This window comes from Notamacropus eugenii, chromosome X (assembly GCF_028372415.1).
Source record: "Notamacropus eugenii isolate mMacEug1 chromosome X, mMacEug1.pri_v2, whole genome shotgun sequence".
NCBI classification, from domain to species: Eukaryota; Metazoa; Chordata; class Mammalia; order Diprotodontia; family Macropodidae; genus Notamacropus; species Notamacropus eugenii.
The window spans coordinates 32,772,176-32,782,631 of NC_092879.1; positions in this window are offsets into that span (position 1 = coordinate 32,772,176).

Here is a 10,456-nt window from a genome sequence, read left to right on the forward strand (position 1 = left end):
CAGGAGTGGCACTCCTTGGATGAACTTCTCCTGAGAGAAGCAGACTAGATCCCTGAGGGATCTGCCTTTTGGCTTGTTCCATCTGAGAAATTCCCCACTGAAGATGTTTAGAGATGGCCCCATTCCATTGTGGGTCATGGGAGGCAATCTTCTATCCTCCTGAGGTCTGTCTATATAGAAGTCCTTTTCCTACAGCTAGCAATGTAATATTCAGGGATTCATTTTGGCAAATTCTCCAAAACTTCCAGTTTGTAATTTCTTGGTTTAACCTCTAGGGTCCTAGGACCAGTCAATGAGGGCCTAAAAGTCCTTTATAAGTTAATGTTCAGCAACACTTATAAAAGCTTTCCTTTAAAGCTTGCTAGTAGCTCTGACTGTCAATGACTGAACTAATGTTAAGAATATAAGTGAAAATAACCTTACTAAGTGAAAGGGAGGCTTCCCCTTTCCACATCTTTGTAGAACGAAAATGCTCTTTCTTTTTAGGTCAGAAGAGGTTAGGATTTTTCCCAGGGTGGTCACATATTTTGACATCTTACTATTGAGGTGGGCAATCTCTCTCCTAAGGCTATCTAGTGTCAGGCCTGAATTATTGTTCCCTTGAGTGAGAAATCAGTCCTCTAAATCCCACCCTTTATAGCACTGGTCACAGGGTCCTCTAGATGAGTTCCTCACTGAAATGAGTTTCACCCCAATGACTTTGACAAATTTCTCTGTTGAAGACAAAAATGATTTTATTACTCCTTGATAAAAAAATAAAGGCAAAATCATCTATTTTAACCCTGATAACAGGAAGCTTTAAAATTAGCTAGGCAGCTAAAGTTTTTTTTTTTACTTAATATATAATTTATTTATTTTTCAGTTCTAGACATTCACAAGAATTCACTTGAATTCTTTCATTGCTCTCATTTCTCTTCCCAATTGTTCCTTCTTGATTGTCAAAATCCTTTTTGAGCTCTTCCATGGCCTGAGACAGTTGCATATTTTTTGGAGGTTTTGAATGTAGAAGCCTTGACTTTTATGTCTTCCTCTGATCATATGCCTTGTTCTTCCTCATTTGAAAGGATGGAAGAAAATACGTGTACACTAAGAAAGTAACTTTTTATAGTCTTATTTTTTTCCCTTTATTGGGCATTTTTCCAGCCAGTTACTTGACTTTTGAGTCCTTTGTCAAGTGGAGGGTATATTCTAGGGACCTGTTAGTTCTCAGTTCCTCCAAGGTGGCACAATCAAAGGAGAGGAGTTTACTCCTCTGCTGGCCTGCACTCTGGTCTGTGAGAAACCACATTCTTTTCTGTCCTGGATGTTCAAGTAGGTTTCCCTCTCCATTCACCACCAGCTCCACCACACCAGCACTATTCCTCATCCCAGGACCATCACTCAGAACTGAGACCCAGATTAGTTGCTCAATTCCCCCAGGGTCTTTAGGCTGAGGGCTCCAATAGTGGATGCTGCTGCTGCTGCAGTGGCTGCTGCTGCCCCGGGGCCAGGCCTGGGACCAGACCATGCTCCCACTCTCACACAGGTGAAAAATGGCTATTTTATCTAAATTGATCGATTCATTCTGGGAAGAAATATAGAAAGCCTCCATCTGACTACAGGCCTTGTCTGTTCTCTTGAGATCTTCTTTTGCCTCAATTCTTTTGGACTCTAATGCAGCAGCTACTTTATGTAACTTTTCCATGCTCCCATGAATGGTTCTATACTGCCTTTCTGATGCATGAAGTTTGGCCTTTGAGGCCTCTAGTTTCTGATTTAATAGCACAGTATGTTGGTCTCCAGTATCTATATTGTTGATCCTATCATCAAGTTCTCTTTCTGTTTCACTCAACAGCACCCAAGCTATTTCATGTTTCTCCTTCAAGGCAACCATCCTATGAAAATGCTCCTCTGTTGCTATGCCCAGACATTTGAGCTTCTCTAACTGTTCTCTTTTTTGGTCTATCTCAGGCTGGCTTCTGGCTTTTCTCTCCAAAAGTTTCGAGTGCACTTCTCACCTCTGTTGAAGCCCAGTCACTTTCAGAAAGAATTTGCTGCTGTCACCATCATTTAGCGTCTGCAACAGTTGTCTGCTTGTGGCAAAATAGATATTGGATTATCCACCCATATTCTTAAAATGATCAAGAATGGCCATAAGTTCTGCTTTTTGTGAAGAAACCAGGTTTCCTCCTTAGTTGTTTAGTTTGTAACTTGCAATGCCATTTACATTGATGCATTATTGAGTCCCCATACAAGTGACATTTGAAAGCATCTTTCCTTCTATTGTGTAATGTGATGGAGATGCTGAGTGAAAGTTCTCCATCTTTCACAAACTCTCTCAAAGATGATCCTAACAATTTTCCACAGAGACCAAAGATTAGAGCTGTTGGCAATACACTCTTGCTCCTGTGTCCCACCACAAAGTTGACATGGGATCCAAATTTCACTGGTCTGAGCTTGGCATGGCACATGAAATTTTCTAGCTGGATACTCTCAATGATGCCAACTTTTGTTGTGGTTGAATGAGCAGCAGCAGCTGCCTGAGAAATACTGTGGAAGAAGACCCTCTCCCTCATTCACATCACCCTGTGGCCCTGGCCTTACACTTTGCTGTCCCATTGCAGCTGGGGGAGGGATGATCCCCTCTTCTCATAGCCATTGGCCCACGTGGATGAGAAGATCCTTCTAATTGTTCCTCCTCCCTTCCTGTTCCTCCCCCTCCTCCATCTTCTCCCTCCCTCACTCCCCCCTCGGCTGCTTCTTCCCCAAGGAGGCTCTATCCCAGGGTGACTTTGCAGCCCTTCAGGTCTGTCTTTAGACCCTTGGCCCAAGCCCACCTCCACACTCTACAGATGCAGACAGGGACAAGGCAGAGCCTCCCCACAGAGGCCAGGCTAGGAAAAGACCAGAGACTGTGAACCCCCAGTGAAGGCCACAGATGGAGGCTCAGTCACGGTCCCCTCCTTACCACCACGGAGTCCATGACTTACCTCCTTAAGCCACCTCTGAGGCTGCATCCTCCTCACCATTCAGCTCGACACCACCCACAGTCACAAGACCTGGACCCCGAGTCTGTGGTGGACACTGGGCCACAGGCCTTCCACAGCTGCTACGGAGTTTGCTGCTGATACCAGGCCTTCATGGAGGTGGCTGCCTCCCAGGGGATGGTCCCAGGGAAGAGGAGTGTACCTATGTTGAGCTGTCCCTGCCCCTTGCTCTGCCCCCCGCCCTCCTCCCAAATTTTCCAGAGGGCCAAGAGGAAATGATACACGCCTTGTGTCTCCAGCTATCTGTCCTTCCTGGGTCCCAGACATCCTGTGTCTTCCGTATCTCTCTTCCCCTCAGAGACCTTCTCAGCTCCTGTAGGTTCCCTGATCACCAAAGAGCCAGGCTTGGCTGGGATGCTTCTTCAGACTTCTTGTCCAAGGCAGGTTCAAGCCTGAAGGACATTCCTCCTTGCCATGGGGCAGACAGGCCCGGGGCAGGGAGGCTACATGTCCAAGGAGACCAGCTTTTGGATCACCAAGAAGGCAGAAGCAATGGCCCTGAACCCCCAGCCATAACTTCTCAGAAAAAGCAGTCTGAGACTCAGCACCCCTGTCACACAGCTGCAGCGACCCAGTTTTCAATGGGTATTCCTACTGAAGTTCCACGGGGAGCTGGTCCCTTTGCTCCTCCTGAAGCTTCATGGGACCCAGGGCTCCTCCCATCCAGTGCACTTGGCTGGGAGAGGGGGCTTGAAAAACCCTTCCGAATATCCTCCCTAGCCATCAGCCAGGGGGATGGTCTTTGTGGAAAGGAGAGTGGGTAGCCGTCCTCCCTGCCACCATCAGCACCACTTGCAAGCCAATCAGTACCATTGGGAAAGTTGGAAGGACCAAGTGACAAAAGGGTTGGGTGTGAAAATGCAAACCCTGCTAGAGGCTCTCATCATTCAGGGGGTACTCCTGGTGAAGGGGAGGGGGCACTCCTGCTAGAGGGGCTGGGGCACTCCAAATGGAGGGGAGAGGGCACTCCTGCTGGAGGGGAGAGTGTGCTCCTGCTGGAGATGGATACCTGCTCCAAAGGGCTTTTCTAAGAGTGAGGTTCTTTTAGTAAAATTTCGGATGATCTCCCCCAAGCTGGCCTAGTGGCCTAGCAAGGGCATGGACAAAATGTTCTTTTCAAAAGGTTAATTATCAGAGAGAAAAAAATCAAACTGGTGGTAGACAAAATATTATTTGAGAGACCCAGAGACACTAACTTTCAAAAGATATAACTGTTAGTATTTTACCATGAGTATGTCCTACAAGCTCACAGCCTTCCTTAAAGGGAAACTGTCATGATGGCCTCAATACTACCAGCTTGCTCATATAACAATTCACCCCAAAGTCTTTGAGACCCCCATGACAAAATGGTTCAGGGGCTGTCTCCTTCAGGAAGTAGACCTCACAGAGGGAGTAGCACAAGGGCAGGAAAGGGGAGCCCCTTAATCTCACTTTTCCTTATTTAACAACCCATCCTGTGGCTTGAACATTCTGTCACCCCTGATCACAAATGACCAAACAGCCAAGAAACTCCACAACTGCTGACAACTCTAAAAAGAGCCAGAGAGCTCGCACAGGTTATTAAAATCACAGTCCACTTTACAAATAAAACAAAATAAAAGAGCTAACAGTGGGTTATAAGATACAATACTTCCATTATTCTGTAGGAGGAGGGAGACTAGTCACATATTCCAGGGACCCCTTTAGTAGCATCCCTAATGTATTGTAGACAAATCTCAATACACACTGAGCTGCAGCTCTGGTAACGGAGGTGAGACAACTGGATTCATAGTAGGACTTCATGACTGGAAAATGAGGGCTACAGGTGCTTGTCCAAGCTCAGAGACCACCTGGTGCTGGTGTGAAACAACTCTGGGATTTTTCTATGGCTGAGATCATCCAGTGGGTAAACCACAAAGGACTGAAGTTATGCCTACTCAGGGCACAGCCTCCTTGTTGGGCCTTTGCTCTGGAAAATAGGGTGTCTCCTAATAGGAAAAAGAGAGAACTAAAAAGAGAGGGGTGGTTTTGCATGAAGATCCTGACAGGTCCTAGGGTGAAAATACACCACACTACCTTAATTCCTACCACACACAAGATGACAAGTATCAGTGTCTCAATAGCACTCTGATCACAGTTGCCAGGAACAGCCCAGGAGAACAGGTTGTTCAAAGGGCCTGGGGAGAGGGGTGGAGACCATAGAAGGCTACTTTCTTAGTGAACAGGTATTTTCTTCCATCCTTTCAGATGAAGAAGAACAATGCATACCATCAGAGGAAGACATAAAAGTCAAGGCTTCTGATTCCCAAATATCCAAAATAAATATACAATGGGCTCAAGCCATGGAAGAACTCAAAAAGGATTTTGAAAATCAAGTAAGAGAGGTGGAGGAAAAATTGGGAAGAGAAATGAGAGCAATGAAAGAAGATCATGAAAAATGAGTCAACAGCTTGCTAAAGGACACCCCAAAAATGCCCAAGAAAATAACATCTTTAAAAATAGACTAACTCAAATGGCAACAGAGGTCTAAAAAGTCAATGAGGATAAGAATGCTTTAAAAAGTAGAATTAGCCAAGTGGAAAGGGAGGTTCAAAAGCTCACTGAAGTAAATAGTTCTTCAAAGGACCTGGGAAAATGCAAGAATTCTGTTTACAAGCTCACCAACTTCCATGGCCCAGGTCCTCAATCATGAGTTTGTGGGCTTTGTGGACAGGCTTTACCCACAAGCAACAGAAAAGGTTCATGAGCATACACACTGTCCCTTTGGTGGCATGTACAGAGACTGTGATCAAGTAGTCTCCATAAACATGGTCATGAGGTTTCTTTGTCCTTCAGCTCGGGTGTCATTTTCTTTGGCAGTGAAAGTAATCTGCTCCTTTGGATGTCTGGCAAGCACTCCTGTACATCTCCCAAGCACTCATGCATGTCCTCTTCAGCCATTCCCCAGCTAACTGTCCCCAGGAGGACTCCAACTACAATCAAGATGCCCCTACTTCTATTTTTGTCTGGGTTTTCAAAGGACAAGTTGCAGGGCCTTGATGAATTCATAAAAGTTGAGGTCAATGCCCATATTGAAGAAGGTATAGGTGAGTTTCCAATGAAGAGAATCAGGATGTGGTTATAGACTAGGGAGAAAGAAACTAGGGATTGGACAAGTCCACCAGGTACCAGCAGAGTTCTGAAGTCAGGTTTTTGCTAATCCAGATTCCCTTAGAATGTGTAGTGATGACATAACTTTATGGTGAGACAGATGAGTCATTTCCAAGTGACTGCAGTTGACATCTTGGGAAGGATTCTCTAAGTAAATAGCATATTTCTGAGTTTGATCATGGGCAAGTAATGGGGAGTGCTGGCTAAAAACTGAACAGTGTCTTATTTGTCTGTGGAGGGATCAAGGCAGGTTTGTGGTGGTGTTTCTTTGACCATCTCCAAGTTTGAGTCACTTGTAGAGATTTGGTTCTGGAGAATAGTTTTGAGAGTTCTTTGGACAGTGAGGAGATCAGATCAGTCAGTATTTAAGGACACTAATTTAGACTATTGAATTCGGACAAATACTGAAGCTGAAGCTTAAATACTTTGACCACATAAAGAGAAGGCAAGACCCACTGGAAAAAATCCTGGTGTTGGAAAAGATTGAAGGTCAGCACAAGCTGAGATGGATAGATAGTGTCACAGAAGCAACAAGCATGAGCTTGCACATATTTGGGGAGATAATAGAGGGCAAAGGGGTCTAGGGTGCTATGGTTAGAAGGGTTATGAAGAGTTGACACAACTGAACAACAGAGTCGTAGTTTTCTTTTGGGAACAGCCAGTCATGCAGCATAGTGACATATTATTCAATGTATCCTAGCTGGTCTCAGAATTAACCAGGCGGGAAAGATTCCGTTTTGGCTATAAGAGTTTGTGATGGATAGAAAAGGGGATTTCTCAGTAAGCCAATTCAGTAAGTGAGAATTTCATTTCACATTTAGCAAGTTCTCTTTCCCATAGCCAATAATATTTTGACGTTGCCCAAGTAGAAGGTCCCAAGGAACATGGCAAATTTACAGATCAGACCATTTCCATGATCTTTGTAAAAGAAAACCTAAAAAATTTCCAAAACTTTCCCTATAGAGTAAGTAATTACTATTACTCCATTTAAAAATATTTCCACTTAAATACTTGATAGGTATTAACATAATGACAACAGATTTAATAACTTAAATAATCATTTTATGGCATCCATATCCAGAAGACTTTGCTTTTCCAATGGCACAATTCCATTAGTTTCCTAACAGCATTTCTTACACAATGGCTTCCCAAAATTCAAAATACAAGAAAATTATGAAAAATAATAGCAGACAAAATTTTAAACATTAAACATTAAACAAAACGTATTGCCAATCTAATGGCATCCATTTAGTTGAATGAATCTCCAAATTACCTTACACAGAAAATCACTTCATCTTTTTACTTTTGGCATTCTATACTGTTTGATTCAAGACTAGTATAGTGTAATTTTGATCTAATTTCACTTATTTTGCAGTTCTTAACCTTAATGTCAATGAGTAAGTGTACTTTTACTTTAAGGCCTGATTTACTTAGAAAGAGTCTAATACCACAGTTATCCTAACAGGAGGATCCACCTCACTTAAATTGAGTCCAGGCAGCAGGAGCCACAAAAGGACAGAGTGAAAGAGGTCTTTACAAATTAGAATGGAGTAGTTGGAAGCTAATGACTTTATGAGAAGCCAAGAAATTACAAAATGCGCAATATCTCATTGGAAAAACAAATGACCTGGAAAATAGATCCAGGAGAGACAATTTAAAAATTATGGGACTACCTGAAAGCCATGATCAAAAAAAGAGCCTAGACATCACCGTTCAAGAAATTCTCAAGGAAAACTGCCCTGATATTCTAAAACCAGAGGGTAAAATAAATATTGAAAGAAACCACCAATCACCTCTTGATAGAGATCTGAAAAGAAAACCTCCTAGGAACTGCACCCAAATTCCAGAGTTACCAGGTCAAGGAGAAACTATTGCAAACAGCCAGAAAGAAACAATTCGAGCATTGTGGAAATACAATCAAGATAACAGAAGATCTAGCAATTTCTACATTAAGGAATCAAAGGGCTTGGAATATGATATGCCAGAAATCAAAGTCAGCACCTTGAAAGGAAACTTCTTTGAGAATGAAGAGCCTTAAGCCATAACACTATCTTGAAGAGTGGGCCTTTTCATATGTTGATGATAGGGGAAACATGCATAAACTGGGTTCAACTCTCTTATCAACTGAGAAATTTCCTTTCTCATTCTATGGAGATCATAAAATCTGAGTAATGCAGACATCCTGAGCTGAGATTAAAAGCGTTTATGGCTTGTCATTTTTTTGTTCAGCTTTAAATTTATTTTTGGTTTTCAACATTCACTTCCGTAAGTTTTAACTTTTCTCCACCTCCTTTCCCCAACCCTCACCCTCAAATCGCCCCTAACACCCCCGTCAAGATGACATGCAATCTGATATGAACTCTTCACATACATTCCTATTACACACATTTTCATAGTCATGCTGCATAGAAGAATTATAACAAATAATAGAAACCATGAGAAAGAAAAAAATAAAACACAAAAGGAAATAATCTGCTTGGCTTTGTATTCTGACTCCACAGTTCTTTCTCTGGATATGGATGCATTTTCCTTCATGAGTCCTTTAGAATTGTTTTAGGTCCCTGCAATGCTGAGAAGTCTACCAAAATTAGTCATCATACTCTGTGACTGTTTCTGTGAACAATGTTCTTCTGGTTCTGCTCACATCACTCAGCATCAGTTCATATAAGTTTTTCCAGGATTTTCTGAAGTCCCCCTGTTCAACATTTCTTATAGCACAATAGTATTCTATTACATTCATATACCACAACTTGCTCAGCCATTCCCCAATTGATGGGCATTCCCTGAATTTCCAATTCTTGACCACAACAGAAAGGTGCTATGAATATTTTTGTATACATGACCCCTTTTCTTAGTTTTACGACCTCTTTGGGTTACAGTCCTAGAAGCAGTATTGCTGGGTCAAAATGTATGCACAATTTTATAGCCCTCTGGGCACAGTTCCAAATTGCTCTCCAGAATGGTTGGATCAGCTCACAGCTCCACCAACAATGGATTAGTGTTCCAACTTTGTCAATTTTCTGCAACATTTATCATTTTCCTCTTTTGTCATGTTTAGCCAATCTGACAGGTGTGATGTGTTACTTCAGAGTTGTTTTGATTTGAATCTTTCTGATCAATAGTGATGTAGAGCATTTTTTCATATGAATATAGATAGCATTAATTTATTCCTCTGAAAACTGCCTGTTTATATTCTTTGACCATTTATCAATTGGGGAATGACTTATATTCTTGTAAATTTGACTCAGTTCTCTATATATTTTAGAAATGAGGCCTTTATCACAGACCCTTGTTGTAAAAATTCTCAGTTTGCTGCTTCCCTCCTAATCTTGGTTAAATTGACATAGTTTCTGCAAAAACTTTTCAATTTAATGTAATCAAAATTATCCATTGCACATTTCCTAATGTTCTCTATTTCTTGCTTTGTAATAAGTTCCTCTATTCTCCCTAAATATGTCAGACACACTATTCCTTACTCTTTTAATTTGCTTGTACTATCATCATTTATATCAAAATCATGTACCCATTTGAACTTTATTTTGGTATACGGTGTTAGACATTGCTCGATGCCCAATTTCTGCTATACTATTTTTAAATTTTTTCTGTAACTTTTATCAGACTATGAGTTCTTATCCTAGAAACTAGGGTCTTTTGCTTTATGATGCAGGAGATTTCTATAATCATTGACTACTGTGTTTTGTGTAACTAACCTGTTCTGTTGATCTATGCCTCCAATTATTAACCAGTACCAAGGAGTTTTGATGATTGCTGCTTTATAATACAATTTAAGGTCTGATATGGCTAGACTACCTTCCCTAGCATTTCTTTTCACTAATTTTCTTTATATTCTGGACTTTTTGTTCTTCCAGATGAATTTTGATACTATTTTTTTTAACTCTTGGTAATAATGTTTTGACAGTTTGTTATGGTAGTGAATAAGTGGATTAATTTAGGTAGAATTGTCCTTTTTATTTTATTTGCTCAGTCTACCCATGAGCAATTAATGTTTTTCAGACTATTGAAATCTGACTTTATTTCTGTGAAAAGTGTTTTGTAATTGTGTTCATATAATTCTTGGCTTTGCTTTGGCAGGAAGATTGCTAAATATTTTATAATACCTACAATTACTTTAAATGGGCTTTCTCTTTCTATCTCTTGGTATTGGACCTCATTAGTAATATAGCAAAACACCATTTTATGTGGGTTTATTTTATATTCTGCAACTTTGCTTAGGTTGTTTATGATCTGAAGGAGTTTTTTTACTTGATTCTCTAGGATTCTCTAAGTATATAATTATATCA